The 17,310-nt window shown below is 33.7% G+C and overlaps 1 protein-coding gene across 10 annotated transcripts in view; it reads right to left on the bottom strand.

Moving 5' to 3' along the window:
- Window positions 1-16,628, bottom strand: part of LOC118745727 (zinc finger protein 2) — a 611,899-nt gene extending 595,271 nt beyond the window's left edge. For 9 of the 10 annotated variants that reach the window (XR_004993690.1, XM_036479353.1, XM_036479355.1 and 6 more), the window contains exon 1: window positions 16,557-16,628. The gene's annotated coding sequence lies outside the window, so the exon portion shown is untranslated. The remainder of the gene's footprint in view (window positions 1-16,556) is intronic. The other variant, XM_036479348.1, reaches the window with a different exon arrangement.
- Window positions 16,629-17,310: the final 682 nt, after the last annotated feature.

The following is a 17,310-nucleotide window of genomic DNA, read 5'->3' as shown; positions in this document are numbered from 1 at the left end:
GTTGGTATTGTTGGTTTTTGCTAATAATTCTATTTTTAGAATGTTTAACTTTTAGGTTCGTTCGTCCTTAAGTTATTTGTTTTTGTTATTTTTTTGGCCTTATAACAATTATATTCTACAATTACATAACAAAAATTAAAATAGTGGAAAAAAGCAAACGATTATTTACAAGGCGTACTTAGCACGGTGCATAGGCAACTGGCTGAGTCAGTGGGATCGTCGGTTCGAATCCTACTGAAAGAAGTCTGATGAGGAAATGTGGTGATTTCCGAAATAGCTATCACTTCTACCATTTTATCAAATTATTGTTGCTTTTCCACAATAAATTTTAATACGTCCTCGAGCTCAATATAAATTGTTGAATATAATTGTTATTAGGCCAAAAAAATAACAAAAACAAATAACTTAAGGACGCGCACACCTAAAAGTTAAACATTCTAAAAATAGAATTATTAGCAAAAACCAACAATACCAACAACCACATGATCAAATGAATTGCAGCGGAATAGCTGCGCTTGATTGTGTTGGCATAACAAAAATGAAAATAGTGGAAAAGAGCAAACGATAATTTACAAGGCGTACTTAGCACGGTGCATAGGCAACTGGCTAAGTCAGTGGGATCGTCGGTTCGAATCCTACTGAAAGAAGTCTGATGAGGAAATGTGGTGATTTCCGAAATAGATATGACTTCTACCATTTTTTTAAATTATTGTTGCTTTTCCACAATAAATTTTCATTTAAAAAACGGCCTTGAGCTCAATATAAATTGTTGAATATAATTGTTATAAGGCCAAAAAAATAACAAAAACAAATAACTTTTTGTTTAATTCAAAAAACTTTTAACGCAAAAGTGAGTATTTTACAAAGTATGAGTGTAAACCGGTTTTTTTTTGTGTAATCTAAAATAACGCGACTTTCTGTTTTTCAAATTTCTCAGTTCTTTAGTGAACCATAACTGTGTTCGTTCGTCAGGAACATACATGCGTTTAGGCACATGCTTTTCAAATAAATTATGTAAAGTAAAGTTAAAAAGTGCAACGCTTTGTTCAATATTTTCTTTATATTCAGGCCACGACAATTTAGACAGTTCTTTGTTAAGCTTTTTAAAGTTGGCTTTCGAAAAATCAAAGCGAATATTTGGTTCGTATGCTTGGGTACTGCAATTTTGACCATCACTTATAACTTCGTAAGATACCTCCATAACAGGGTGGTAGACATCTTCGGGCAAAAAAAAGAAAAAAAAAAAGTGGATCACGCTTATTTACAACGGACTTAGATGCATCATCAACATAAACAAGATCTAATACCTTACCAAACTTATTGTGAAGTACATTAACCTGAGTTAAGCAGAGGTTAGCCATCTCCTCTAAAAATACGTTGTTGCACGCACTAGACGCGAAAGGTACGATATCATTGTCAATGATGTTCCATGATATGCTTGGTAAAATAAATCACCCAACACAATCATTGAATCAGAGGGTTTAGTCAGTAAATTATCTGATTTCAGTAAAGAGATAAGTCGTGAATACACCAATGTGTCAGATCGGGGAGGGGTATAGCATAGAGCTAAGTAAATAGACCCTTTTCCAGCCTGTACACGAATGCATTTGAATTCTACTGAATCAATGTGTGGAAGACTAACTTCTTCAGAAGAGTCTACAGCGAAGAGTACACCACCGCTGATTCTGTCCTCCCTATCTTGTCTATAGATATGATAATTATTTGGAAGAATCTCTGAATTGAAGATGTGAGGTTTCAGCCAAGTTTGAGTAAAAGAAAGAATATTATAATTACATTCAAGGCCTTTAAGGTATAAGTTCGTTAATTTAGTATTTAAGCCTCTTACATTTTGGTAATAAATACTTAAAGCAGATATAATAATTAGTTTTTTGATTCAGTGTTATGACGGGGAATATTAGCTAAGTTATTTCCTTTTTTGGGCCTATATTCGAATTCACGAACGAAAGCTCCGGGGGCCAAAAAGAACTACTAAGCAGCGCACTAAAATTATCTAAATTTACGTTAATTTTAAATGAAGCAATATTTCTTTCGTATTTAAAATTAAATTTTCTGATGCTTAAGTCGACAGCTGTAATTTTTAATGAGATGTAAAGCTTTATAACGTCTTCGGTAGTTTCTCTCGAAAATCTAGAGACAAAGATTGACTTCTTTGGCGGAACCACAACTAGTTTCCTTGTATCAGACTGGAGTACCAGCGGAAGGGGTTGAGTTACTGCGTTAGTAGTTGAGGATAGGGAAGGCGGTGGAGGCTTTGAAGATGATGCCACCACTTCAATGGGGGAAGGGGAAGATACTTCAGGCTCGTTATTATCCGAAGCAGATTTCGTTACACGCTCTTTTGAGGCTGAGGATTCTGATGATGGAAGACATGGCTTCTCCTTCTTAGATTAATTAAGTCAGTCGGAAGATTATTCTGATGTGCAACGGCAATAATTTCCTTAGATGGACTATGAAGACGCTTAAGTTTAGACACACAGATATCCTTAACAGATTGCAAGGTATCTAAGCATTTGAACGATTTAAACACATTTTCATAATGCTTAAATTTTTCTGTCAGTACTGACAATTCTCTTCCTGTTTCTGTAAAACCATTTCTGGTTTGCCTAAATAGCTTGAAAAGATCAACTTCGGTTGACCTACACTTTACGCAAGACCAGCGAAGGCCCTTGCCATCATTAATAGCGTCCAGAGATCTTTCCGTCAAACCAGCACATTTCAGATGGTAAATACCATCACACAGCCAGCACGATAAGTAGCGTTCAGAATCGCTTTTAATTTGGCAAGTATCAAGATCGCACTTCATGTTGAAAGATTTATGTAATAAAACTCGTTAATAAAAATACAAACAAAATAAATTATAACAATTAAGGAGCTGATGTAAATAGCTTTAGATAAATGTAGCGAACAGTTTGAGTATCACTGTAATTATGACACTTAATAAATGCAACGCAAACAGCTGTGACAAGAATTACTAGAAGAAGTAAACAGAAAGAGAAGAACAAATGTACAAAAACAAAATGAATTCAGTTAACTACAAAGGATACAACAACAATGATGGCAACAAATGACTCGACAATATTAGAATGTATGCTAGTGAAATTTAATTAAATTGAGTTTAATACAAAACACAATAACTTTCACTTAGCTTCAATTGTTTCACACTAACATGCTCATAAGCACTTTTTATCACTACTTTAATTCAGAATTAGCACAATAAACTTAGCAAATAGAAAGCCAAAATCAGAGCACGATAAAGTACAACCTCACAGCTTGACGTTTGCAATTATTTTTTATAAATATAAAAAAAACATACAGAGCAAGTGAAATAAAAGCTTGCGGGCACAAGAAAAGAGTACAATTAAGAACTTAAGCCAAAACTGCTTTCGCTATAACTTTCTAACTGTACTTCGTAGGACTTTGATGCATAATTTCGGTATTTTCTTATATGCACTATTTTTTTCCTGCAACACAGAAAGGAGAATTCGACTTAGTAAGGGTTATAATCCCTAAACGCGTCCGCAGGCCGCCTACGAAGAAAGATGTTCTGCACAAAAATTCTTCCGCGCCCTTTTCCGGCAACATAGAAAGGAGAATTCTACGTAGTAAGGGTTATAATCCCTAAGCTCGGCCGAAAGTCGCTCTCGCATCAAGAAGTTCTGCTCAAAAATTCTTCCGCCCCCTTTTCCGGCAACACAGAAAGGAGAATTCTACTTAGTAAGGGTTATAATCCCTAAGCGCGGCAGAAGGCCGCCTACGCAGAAATAAGTTCTGCGCAAAAATACTTCCGCCCCTTTTTCCGGCAACACAAAAAGGAGAATTCTACTTAGTAAGGGTTATGGTCCCTAAGCGCAATCAAGAGCAGCTGTTCCAGTGCTATTTAAACTTGATCATGTGGTTGTTGGTTTTGTTGGCTTTTGTTAATATATCTATTATTATAAATGAAATAGTGGAAAAAAGCAAAAAGAATTCACAAGGCGAACTTAGCACAGTGCGTAGGCAACTGGCTAAGTCAGTGGGATCGTCGGTTCGAATCCTACTGAAAGAAGCCTGATGAGGAAATGTGGTGATTTCCGAAATAGCATTCACTTCTACCATTTTTTCAAATTATTGTTGCTTTTTAACAAATAAGTTTTTCATTAAAAAACGGCCTCAAGCTCAATAAAAATTGTTGAATAAATGTCTTTATTTTATATCAGTTTAAAAGGCTAATTACAAATGGAATAAAGTAAAAACTATGGAAATGAAGTTCAGTCATTTTGCAGTCACTAAAGTAAAAAATTAGACATCATCTTTACCCTAACATATAGTGTTTATAAATATACACTAACCTATGTATATAAAGAATGGACACGAAAAAAACTAGTCAATTGTGTTTACTCATCACTTGCGTAAAACTAACTGTAAATAAAAAGTAGGCATAGGGTATGTTGTCGTTGTTAATTTCGCGTATCTACTTTTTGCAACTTGTACGTAATCTTCAAAATATATGCGGTGAAGTGTGAGCTTTCGGAGAAAATTTTGTGCAAAAGCATGAAAAAGTATGTGTGAACGAGGAAACGTACCTCGAAGCAGCCTTTAAGGAGATTCGGGGCGCTGAGTTTTATAATGCAACTAAGACAAATGGAGTCCAAGATGCCTTCAAGCTAAAAATACTGGACAAATTCCTTGTTTTTTGTTATTTGTTTGCCCTAATAAATAATTGGTGTGGCAAGCCATCTGCCAGTGTGGCACGTGAGCAAAAATCATGACCACGGGCTCCATAAATCAAGAAATTTGTATGAAGGGGTGTTGGTAATATCGTTTGCGGTCGTTCATAAAGCAACATAAAGGCTCAGTTCTGTTCTGTCCCGATTTAGCATTGTGCCACTACAGCCTCTTTGGCATGAACTGGTATGTCAGCCACGGGGTATATATTGTTCAAAAGGACCACAACCTACCAAACTGTTCAGAATTGCGACCCGTTGAAAATTATTGAAAGAAAATAGATAAAAAGGGAAAAATTCATCAAAAATTATCAGAATTTCAAAATTAGTTGGCAGAGAGAAGCAGATACCATCACAATAACGGATGTTCATATCCTAATGAGAGAGCTCAAATGTAAGTTGCGGCATTTTGTTTATAATGAAGATAATTTAAATAGGTTTTTTTGTTTAATATAGTAGGCTTAATAAAGAAGATGATAAAGCAGAAAACTCTTTTCGTAGGTTGTGTAATAAGTTGTTATAATGATTTTCGGCTGACCAAAATTTTTCGTGTCCATTCTTTATATAGGTCGGACACGTAGTCGCGGATTTCTTTATTTTTTTCTTCGGAGATATGATCAGTCAAAGTTCGAATTTTTTCGTGATTCTGACCATTCATGTACTTCTTCAATTCGTTATACCTCGGGATCTACTCATCGTAGAGACTTCATCTTAACGTCGCACAGTGGTCCAATCTGCTCTATTAGGGTAATTTAATTATTATATTAAGAACTAAGATAGATATCGGGATGAAATTTTGCACAAATTATGTCTGCATGACTAACAACTTCTGCTCATAAAATGGGTAGGATCGAATAGCGACCACGCCTACCAACCATATAATTAAAAAGTCGTTAAATTTTTCTTCAATTTCTGGTACATTTTTTAAGTACTTGCGTATACCTAAAACTTTTTTAACTATTTGGGATGAATTAAAAAAAGAAAGTCCGTTATGTATATACACTATCGACGCCGGATCCGAATCAGCCACCTAATATATGTATACAATAAAAAAAACTGTTAAAAAATCAGATCAAGCTTAACAACTTTTAGGGCTGTTTCATCATCTAACCTTTAGATTACCGGCCACTTTATCAACTCGATATACGAGTTTTCGTTTTTTCATCAGCGCATTAATTTCTCGAATCGATAAATTGTTGCTCACCCGATGCAACCTCTAAAAATGTGTACCCAACTTTAAATTTTGGTTCGGTTTTGGTTCATGAGTCAGATATATTAGATATTTCAACCAAGGTTTTGGTTTTTGCTAACAATAGCTCTTGCCAACCTTTGAAATTTTATGACGAATATAGTGAAGTTTCACTCTCGGAAGTGTAAGGGCTATTCGCGATCCGGTGCAAATGGCCTAGCATCATTGCATTGCAAATTATTTGCAATACACAAACAAAATACACGCATTTGCATTTGTCATTGCTTGGCAAATTTGCAATACCGAAAATCCATAGCATAAAAATGCTATGCATTGCATTCATAAACAAAACCAAAGCTGATGCACAAAAATTGTTTTGCAAAAGCTTTACCATGACAGTTTAATAAAGGTCGCTCACAATCCATGGCATATTTCTGCAATTGCATAAATTTGTCAGCTCTTATGCACCGAATCGCGAATAGCCCTGTAGTGAATTTTCACTCTACGGAATAACAAATTTACTTTTGCCGGTAAGATAAGAAAACCAAAACACTTTAAAGTGAGGAACAATTTATCTGCCCAGTTAGTAAAGGCAACTTTACTGCTTACATTAGAAAATGGCCCACAGTAAGTAAACGATACCGATGCTTTCATAAATTTGTGTCGAATACACCGGCACACAAAAAAAAATTAGTGTGATTTGCATTTGACTGGACCTACCTATGATTATGTACTTAAAAAAAAACCGAAAAAATAGTGAAAATCGGCAATAAAAAAGGGTTTTTTGAAGTTTTCTCGAAATCTAGGAGGTATATTGGCAAAACTGAATTCAAATTCGGATTCTGCGGGTCGAAATACACAACCATAGGTAGGTCCGGTCAAATGAACATCACACTAATTTTTTTTGTGTGCCTTCTCTTCTCTTCTTTGCCAATATGACCTTCTTAATATCTTTCTGGAGAAGCACTTAAAATCTCATTAAGTAGCGTAGCTCAAGATCTCATTTTTAGTTCAGTGCCCAAAAAGAAATGCATCTGGTTCGATAACTTTCGAAAGCTCATTAGCTTTCTTCATTTTAACTTTTTGGCAACAATCTTCAAAACTTTTAGCTGGCCTACCAGCAGAAAATGTCGGCTTACCAAACTTAGAACACACAAAATGTGACAAGTCTATTTCAAATTCGAGCCAATCTTTATTTTCAGTAACAAACCGCTTTTTCGGAAAACTTTTGTCCACTTTAGGTCCAAATTCTGAATTAACTTCGTTCGTATGATTTTAATTTAACAAATTTGATTCTATCTCTACATCCTAAACTGATATTCCCTGGTACAAAATCCATTATTCCATCAAGTCTTTCCTTTTTAGGGTCGACAGCCAAAAATCAAAAATTTCCTGTCTGGAAATTTTAGGAGTAATTTTGAAAATTGAAAATAAATGTATAGGTGCCGCAGCTAGCCGCAGAATTTTTCTGTGGATTCTATTAGTATATACATCAGTTGAAAGAATAAGTATAGTAAGTGATCTATAATCCCCCATATAAGAAAGATTTCTTCTACAAAAACAAAAAATAATAATAATTTGGTACTCACCAAAAAGATTAAAACTTTATTAGCTTCAAAAAAATATGTGCGTCCACTTCGGTAATAATTTTTACATTTCCTGAATTTTCTTACTTAAAACAATGACGGAGAAAGAAATGAAGTTAAAACAAGGTTTCCTTAAACAAGTTATTGATCCTTAAAAAATACTCAGTTTTCGTTGCACGCATAATTTCATTTTTCACTTATTGCTTACTATGACTTTTGGATACCGTTATGTTTATATGTAGCCAAATTTTTTCAAACAAAGTTGTTTACTCTTAAGTAGACAATATTCTTGCATATTTGATAAAAATTTTATTGAATAATTACAAACAAAAAATTTAATTAAATTACCTTAGCTTTGCACATTGGTCCACTGTGCGTCGTTGTGAAGATAGAGAAACGGGCTTTTATATGATGGTTATGATTGTCCTATAGTTAAATTAGCTATTATTTGGGATTTAAAATTACACCATCGTAATCCTCTATCTCTATAAAAAACATGTTCCAAAAAAATAGGAGTTTTTCAAGAACTATTTTTAAAATATTTTTTTTTTTTATGACGAGCTGGTTTATTTTGTGAGAGTCAACAATGAAGTCTCTACTATGAACAGAACCCGATATACATATAACAATTTGAAGAAGTATATGATTGTTTAGTCAGAATCACGAAAAAATCCAAAATTTTACAGATCATATATCCGAAGACAAAAGGAAAAATGTGAAGCCAATTGAAATTCTGACACCAAATTTGGTGTCCGATATGAAAAATAATGCCTCATATATATGTTATACATAATATAACATAGAATAATAGCAGTGTTAGAATTGTAATATATTATTTGATTATTTGTAGGGTTTTTGTATTTTGTATTTGTAGGGGTTGCATTTTATACTTCTTTTATGCCATTAATTATAATTTGGTAGTAAATTAAATTATATCCCGGGATCCCGAGGGCTTGATACCGCGATTTCGGGACTTCAAAAAGGGCTCGGGACTACCGGGATTCGGTATTCCGAATTCCGGTACTAGATGCCTTAGTGCCGTGCACTCGGAACTACTTTGGTTAAGTGCAGTCGTTGCATACTTACAAGTATAAGTGAAAGTACAAATATTAATAAATATTTTTTCTTGTGCAGGTCAGGTCATTTGTGTGTCCGTCCACGTTCGCTGGTGCAGGTATTTTTAACACTGCAGCCTTTGGTTTGGTCAAGTGCAGCCTTTGCATACTTCCAGGATTCGAATTTGATCGCAGGTACAATTTTTTCCGTACCGCAAGCTCAACATCATCGTAGCGCAAGTGCAGGTGCAGCCCACTCTTAAGGCAAGGCCTTTATAATATCGCACACCGTCTTCAAAAGAGTCACAATTCAAAACAATACGTTTGTCAAAAAATGCAAAAAAAACTATTTCTTAGCGCATGATAATTATATGGACAAGGGCGACTTTACCTTAGGTTTTTTTTAAACAAATTATAACAAAAATTTTCTCCAGCTTTTGCTGAAAGGTAAATAAAGGTCTATTTCCATTTTCTTATACTACTGATTCTGATTTTTCTCATAAAACTGATTGGAGAAAAAAGTAAAAAGCATTAAAAAAAATTACATTTTTAAAAAACCAAATGTAATTAAATTACGATATAAAGATCTAACTTGTAAATGTAACCAATGTAATGATTAGCACGACTGATTGGAAAAAATAGTAGAAAACATTACTAAAAAATTTAAAAAAAAAACCAAAAATGTAATTCAATTTAAGATATTGAAGATGTAATTTTTAAATGCAACAAATATAACAATTTTTAAAAGATTAATTTGTATGCATTATATCAATTGCATTTTTACTATTTGTATATTTCTTCATATAGTCCCTTTGATTAAAGGATTTGCTTGAATCCCTTGTTTAATACTTACTGGAATTTCAATGAAACCATGGTTTATTTTGAATATTTGGGAATATTTGTCCAATACCTTATTTTTGGACAGAATTTTATGTGAACGAAATTCTCTTATTCTTCATTTATTTCATTTTTAATATCTACATGGCATGTTTATTATACCATAAAAAAGTTAAGTCATTGTCTATTGTGTAGATCAGTGGAATATGTATATTCAATTTTTAGTGCATTTCAGCACTACCAGCCTTTTTTTCCTACTACCTTTTCACAAAAGGGGATAAAATGGTTACCCGCTTTCTCTTTCCTTCTCGAATGCAATCTCTCACATGACACAAATGTCAATATTTATCTAACCTTGTATTGTCGAATAATGCACCCGTCCATAAAAAACGAACTTTAGACAGTCCGAAAATAGGTACTAGTGTGTACAGCCGGAAAACACAAAAAGTTTTATAAGAGTTTTATAAAAGTTTACTTTCGCAAATCCGAAGAGCAAATGCTCTTTAATTTTGCTCTATTAAATAGTCTATTAAACTCTTACGGACGGAACTTCGTAGTGTAAACTGTTGATCTATAGTTAGTCGTAAATTGTAGGTTGTACTATAAGAATAGTAGTCTACAAAGTGAGTTTATAAAATATTTAAATGTTTTATAAGCAGAGCTGGGTAAATGCAATTACATTACAATTACAATTACATTCCTCAGTAATTGTAATTAGGATTCAATTCCTTTAGTTCACAGCAAAGGAATCGATTACTTTTTCAATTCCTTGAAGTAATTTCAAATGGAATTTTTTTTTTCTTTAATTCCATTACAAGGAATTTCATTTTGTAATTGGAATAAATTACGTGCTAGTAATGTAATTTCTTTTATTTCAATTTCTTTGAAAGGAATTAAAAATGTATTTTTTTTCCAATTCCTTTGAAAGCAATTGAAAATGTAATTGATTTTTTTTCCAATTCCATTCCTCAAAGTAATTTAAAAAGTAATCGAAAAATTTATAAAAAAAAAATTTTTTACTGTTGAATTGCAATAGCTTTGTTAAATTTCTTGGTTGCTAACTGCCTTAAATAAACAACTTATACCTAAGTAGTATTACTAATTGGACTTTAAAAAAACTGAATAGCTTAAACTGTAGCTGTTCAGTTTATAGGGTAACGGTTAAATTTTCCAGATCCTACCGCGAACGCGCTTCGCGGCAGATGAGACCCATAAATGTTGCTGCCTTGGGCACTGCTGTTCTCTTGGACTAATCCCTGCGTATCTATAAAAAATGCACTGAGTTAATTGCGTATATTATGGTACCCTTAATTCTACCCAAAATGGCGTGCCTTCTGGGGCCTTTGAAGTACTCTTACTGGTATCCTGCGTTACAAATGAGGATAGAGTCCGCTTGAATTACGAGCCCTGTGGTACTGGAGATCCTACCTCCTAAGAGTTTTATAAACAAATTTCATTGCTATGGCTAAATTTTGATGATAACACTGTAACCACGCTAAAATTACACAGAAAACGCCGAGAGACGTAAAATTAATTTTAAGTAGTATGTTACGGATCTGTATACCGCTTTTTTTTAGATAAGGTCATTTAGTCAAGTTATTTTCCTTTTTTAGTTTTCATTGCGAATGAAAAAAATTCAAACTTTAAAATGGTCATACGGTCATGTACGATATGGCGTATGGGTAACATTATTTCCTGCTAGTATTTCATACAAAAAATTATTGCACTTTCACTTAACCCTTGCAAACTTGTTTCTTTATCCATCGATTCTCATCGGTAGTAGTGTTTTAAGCCGAAAAACAAGCAGATATTGGCTAGTCTATACTAATATATATTTTGAAAGGCGTTTTTTTCTGTTCGCAAAGCTCGAGAAAGGTCGTACCGATTTTTTTGAAATTTCGGAATCTACTGCAGACTTTCCAAGGATGGTTATATGCTAAAAAATGTTTCGATATACAAAGGGGGCGCGGCACCTCCCATACAAACCGAATTTTTCAAACTGTATATATTTGTGGTAGAGTACTAGAACTGGGTATAGTGATATATACATATATAAGACCAATTCCATACTCATGGAGAAAAATTTGCATGGTTGGAGAATGGAGCGTGGCACCTCCCATATAAACTGAAGTTTTCATATTGCATATTTCTGGAAGTGTTCATGGTAGACTGTAAGCCTTTTTAAAACTCTTTAGTTTGATACCCAGATGCCAACATTTCATTTACTTTATCAATTTAACTGAGTTACAATTTCCAAATAGGTGGCAGCCCCCCTCAAAAATATTTCCAACAGTTATCTTTCTTAAACCTCTTTAATTTGATACCCATATTGTAATATTTTATTTATTTTATCAATGTAATTTAGCTAGATTTTCAAACAGATGGCAACCCTCCTTAAGCATATTTTCGACAGTAAGCCTTCTTAAAACTCTTTAGTTTGACACCCACATCGCAATATTTCATTTTTTTTTAACAATTTGACTGAGTTTAAATTTTAAAATAGGTGGCAACCCTCGTCAAAAATACTTCCAGCAGTTATCTTTCTTAAACCTCTTTAACCTGATACCCATATTGTAATAATTCATTAATTTTATCGATATAATTGGGTTTAAAAATTTTAAAATAGGTGGCAACCCTCCAAATTTTTGCGATATCATTAGTTCAGGTATTATACCGAATAATAAAAAAAAAAATTACTCAAATCGGTAAAATTTTTAATTATATATAGATATACATAGAAGATGTCCAATGTGGCTTTCGATTTTAATCTTTGACCGCAACAAAAATTCCATATTGCACATTCGTGAATGAACTTTCAGTTTCTCGATTACTTTTACAATTCCTTTGAGTAATTGAAAAAACTATAGTACTCTTGCAATTCCAGGTAATGGAATTGAAAAAAAAATCGATTACATTTTCAATTCCTTTCAAAGGAATTGGGAAAAAAATTACATTACTAGCACGTAGTTTATTCCAATTACAATATGAAATTCCTTGTAATGGAATTAAAGAAAAAAACCAATTACATTTTAAATTACTTCAAGGAATTGAAAAAGTAATCGATTCCTTTGCTGTGGACTGAAGGAATTGATTCCTAATTACAATTCCTTGTAATCTGTAATTGGGAGTAATTTAATTCCTAAAGGAATCATTACGACCCAGCTCTGTTTATAAGGCACCTTGAGTAGAGCCCTTGGTCTGACACTGACTAAGCGTTTCATGAGAAATATCATACGAAACTGAAATATTTTAGAAAATGAAATGTCAATTGAACAACAATTTCAGGACTTTGTCTAATTTTTTCGGCATTTTTTCTGAACGTAATTTTATGAACATCTGTGGCTGATTAGTTAAAAGTGCGTACTACCACTTCGTAGGACCTGGTTCGATCCGTCGCCCTAGCAACATCTAAAGAAGAAAAGGTTTTTTTTAACAGATATCGCCTTTCGAACTTGTTTTTTTCTCATTAAAAATACATACAAAATGTGGCGCTTCAGCCAGATTTCTATCGAAGGATACTTATACAACCAATTTTTGTGTTAAAGTCCAAGACAGTGTACTTGGAGGGTTTGACAATGCTAACCCTTTTATGAATTGAACAAATTTATACAAAACTATCGGTAAATCAGGGACTTATGGAAATTCGAAGTTAATGCTAGTAATATGCTGTAACATTAAACAAAAAATTAAAAACGAATTTTCTCGGAAAATTTACGTGATGGAGGTTTGTATTTATTTATTTTTGTTTTTTTTTGTAGCTTAGTACCTAATACCTACCAAAATTTCTTATTCGTTTTTTAAGAGAGATACTGATCATGAAATGGAAAAGAAAACAGGATAAAAAAAGAGTCCTATAAAAATATATCTATACGCAGAGCCTTGTAAACCTCTTTTGGAATATATGTTCTTTATTAAAAGCATTATAAAACCTTTATAAGAGCACAGTCTACGAGTAGAGTCATGGGCGTAGCCAGGTAGGGGCAGGGGGGTGCTCGAGCCCCCCTAACTTTCAAATTTTTCTTATATATATATAAAATAGTACCCTGAAATGCCAGCTTAATAGGGTCGAGCCCCCCCCCTAAATTTCATTCTGGCTACGCCGATGAGTAGAGTCTTACAAAACCTTTATAAAACCGATTACTTTCTTCACACATAGACTAGAAATATAAAACGGTAAGAATGGCTCACATAGTATGTATTAGAGTCCAGCGCAATTGTATTTGCCGCATTTCATTCAATAAGTACTCCTTGTATTGTACTCTACTCCCAACACATTGTTACTTTTTTTCCGCATACATACACTACTTGGCGTTGAGAGAGTAAATACTTGACGTACTTGCTATTACTCCACCAAAGAACGTACTCTACTTTCCCTCATCGCGTACGCGAGATATATGCTGCTGCCAAAAGGGAGTAGCAAATCTACTCTCTGTATACTTGTAGTACGGTAAGTACTTGCGTATTAAATTTCAATTCTGGTTGTTAGCCTACTAGTTGATATCGTTTGCAGCGCTGGTCAGTGAAATTGAAAGAGTAAAAATAGAATATGGAAATCGACGATGTAAGGAAATGTTTACGGCCTTATTTATAAAAAATATCGTAGATTTAGACAGTTGTTTAATGTGACATTTTCATAAAACTTTTGTATTCAAGCAGCTTTTTAAATCTATGTATGTACTTAAATTTTTATGAAAGTATTATTTCTCGTCTCTAATTTTCTATAAAACTATTTGCAGTCATTAACCAATAAATAAGTTGTCAAAAACAATAACTTAAGCAATGCTGCAATACGAAGTAAAATTATTAGTGGCAAATCAAAATTTTGAAAAGTGCCGAATTTCACATTCGATAGTTGGACATGGTAGCGACGAGATGTACGAGCATTTTTTTCTTAAGAGCTGCATACTGATTTAAGAAATTTTTTATAGAAGAAAATTTATTTTCCATTTATTGTGCGTAATTTTATATGAATTTTTAGTTTTTCTTGAGAGCCTTTACAAATAAAAAAAATTTCGGAATATGTACATACATATGTACATACATACGCAGCCATATAACTTGATTTCAAGAGAAACGAATTTTCATTTGGCACGTTCAGAAGGCGAAACAGCTCAGTAACTGGTGCGATTGCACCTTCTGAACGCGTTGTTGCGTACTTCTGATCAACTGAATAGTTGCGTGTTAGATGATCGTAATATTTTTCTGATCATTTGAGACAACATGTTGGTGTGTACCTTTGAGAGTTGAATTTGACAGCTAATGTATGAAGTCGTTCAAAAGACGCATAACGATCACTGATTTTTGTTTAGCAACGGTTGCGCTCAACTGCTGCGCCTTCTGAACCTACCTATTTATAACTTTTTTTTTTGATAACACTGCGACAGTTCAAATTGGTATTGAGTAAACCCAAATGCAAGATAGAGTTTTTGAATTTCATTGAGTTTTTTTAATAAATACTGAAATTAGAGGTGTATGAATGGCGAAAGAAAAACTTCATCCGATTTTTTTTAAATCGAAACTACATTTTAACATATGTACATACATATGTCCATGCATACATACAGTATCGGTCATATCTATAGCACACCATTTCAAAGTGATATTGTGTGCCACTTATGTTTATTTATTTATTTTTAAGAATTTTCAATTAAAATACAGTTTTTTCTCTAACAAACCCCATATAAACCCAAGTTTAACAATTTGTAGAAAACTTCAAAAAAGTGCCACAAATTTTCACCTTAGTTTCAAACTTTTTTCTCGGAAGTGTTAGAATTTTTTTGAGTACACAGTTGTTTAGCCCAATCAATTTTGGTCTGATAATGTGCAAGTTTCAAGTGACTGAAAGTTACCGTTGATTTTTTAGAATTTTTTTCGCCAAAGGTTTTGCGGTTTTCATCCATATACAAATAATTTGAGTTTATTCATTATATGGAAGCCAATGCAACAAAAAAAATTCTAAAAAATTAACGGTAATTCGTAGCCACTTGAAATTTGCACGTTACTAAAATTGCAGTGGCTAAAAAACTGTGTACTCGAAAAAATTCTAACACTTCCGAGAAAAAAGTTTGAAACTTAGGTGAAAATTTGTTGCACTTTTTTGAAGTTTTCTACAAATTGTTAAACTTGGGTTTATATGGGGTTTGTTAGAGAAAGAACTGTATTTTAATTGAAAATTCTCAAAAATAAACAAATAAACATAAGTTGCACACAATATCACTTCGAAATGGCGTGCTATAGATATGACCGATACTGTAAATATATTTAATATGAACCCATGGTTTCAATTCTACGCATATCGTCAGGGTTTTCCTCACAACTTGGTTTTGCTGCAGTGAAGCGACAGAACAAGTGACGAGAAAAAATATATGCGGACACTTACATATATATGTATCTATGCACATACGTATCTATGCACATATGTATGTATCTATGCACATACGTATCTATGCACATACATATACATATATGTACTTAGGTATGGATATCAGCATTTTAGTTGAAAGTACGTTTTGCTCGTCGCTCTCTTCATCGCTCCACTACATTCCTGTCCTTAGTTTTTTTCAGATACCACAAATGCGCGATCCAGATAATTCTTCTATCATTCTTGCCACAAATGTATGTTTTCTTCGAAAATACTCAAGTACTACCAGTAGAGTACTCTACTGTCAAATACCTTTTACTCGCAGTAGTTGCGGAAGGCAAAGTAAATACTCTACGCGTGTTGCTATTGATCGGTAGTTTACGTACGCTTGCTGAAACTGGTTTATGCTTACTCACAATTGACCCGAACGATGAAAGTAGGGGATGGAAAGTATTTGCGCGGCGATCGGATGTCTTGTTGGGCCGTTTAAATGGAATTGCGCAGGAGTCTAGTATGTATGCAAACACACAGGCGACGCCTCTAGCCATTGAGGGTCTCACCTTTAAGATATCGCTGAAGTTTTTTTTCAGCCTCCCCACTCCCCCTCCCCCCCCTTCGCGAAACCCTGGCGTAGCGCCTAGCGTTAACGCCGAAGTACAAAACCTAAACAAAAGCGGCAACGCTACGTCAAATGAAGAAATAACATAATCCTTCATCGGAAATTTTAAGATTACGATTATAATAATATGGTTATCTTTCTATAGTTAAAGACGGTTTCTTTATCAAAAGTTCAAAACCACTTACCTCAGATGTATCCACTAAGAGTTTATCGGCAGCGAAAGCAGACCTTCGTACATGTGCATGGAAATGCACATACATATTTTTTCCATTGAGGGCTCTGCAAGAAAATTTTTAAGAACAATGATACAAAATTAAAATTTGTTTTATAATACTTTTGTAATGCAAGCGTAAATATGTTGGCGCATAATAACAGTCAAGAAAAAGTAGGCTCTACCTGAGTTAGCGCATGGTTTTACACTGATCAATAGATTAAGTGAATCATAGCCATGTAAAAGCTCAGTTAGTCTAGACTCAATTTCCGTAACTTAGTTTAACTCAATATTTTTACCAACCTGTTATATGAGAAACTGTGTTGGCGGTTAGTTAAAATTTAACTTACCGTAAGAAACTTAAGAACCTGTAGTTTTAGATTCTTAAGTTACGGCCTTACGTAAATTGAGACCGATAAGAGGATCACGCTTGCCAGATTTTCGGTTTTGTAATTCTCAAAAATAAATGACCGCAAACATATTTGTTTGCATGAATATTTTTGATGTGGCATTTTAGACGGCAAACTGCCAAAGAGCTGAAATAGAAAATACAAAAACAAAATATTCCCGCTTCTGGCTTAAGTTGACATGTTGAGTAATCATTGATGATTTCTTACGGTAAGTTAAATTAAGTTAAGTATAGACTAACTGAGCTTTTAGTGCCTGCTTTTTCGCTGAGAGTCGACTCTAAAGTTAAAGCGACTAACAGCTGTTACTAATGCTAGCAC

This window comes from Rhagoletis pomonella, unplaced genomic scaffold, assembly GCF_013731165.1.
Source record: "Rhagoletis pomonella isolate Grant_MI unplaced genomic scaffold, Rhpom_1.0 Rhpom_scaffold_00009, whole genome shotgun sequence".
Classification (NCBI taxonomy): domain Eukaryota; kingdom Metazoa; phylum Arthropoda; class Insecta; order Diptera; family Tephritidae; genus Rhagoletis; species Rhagoletis pomonella.
This window is presented reverse-complemented; position numbering and strand designations above follow the sequence as displayed.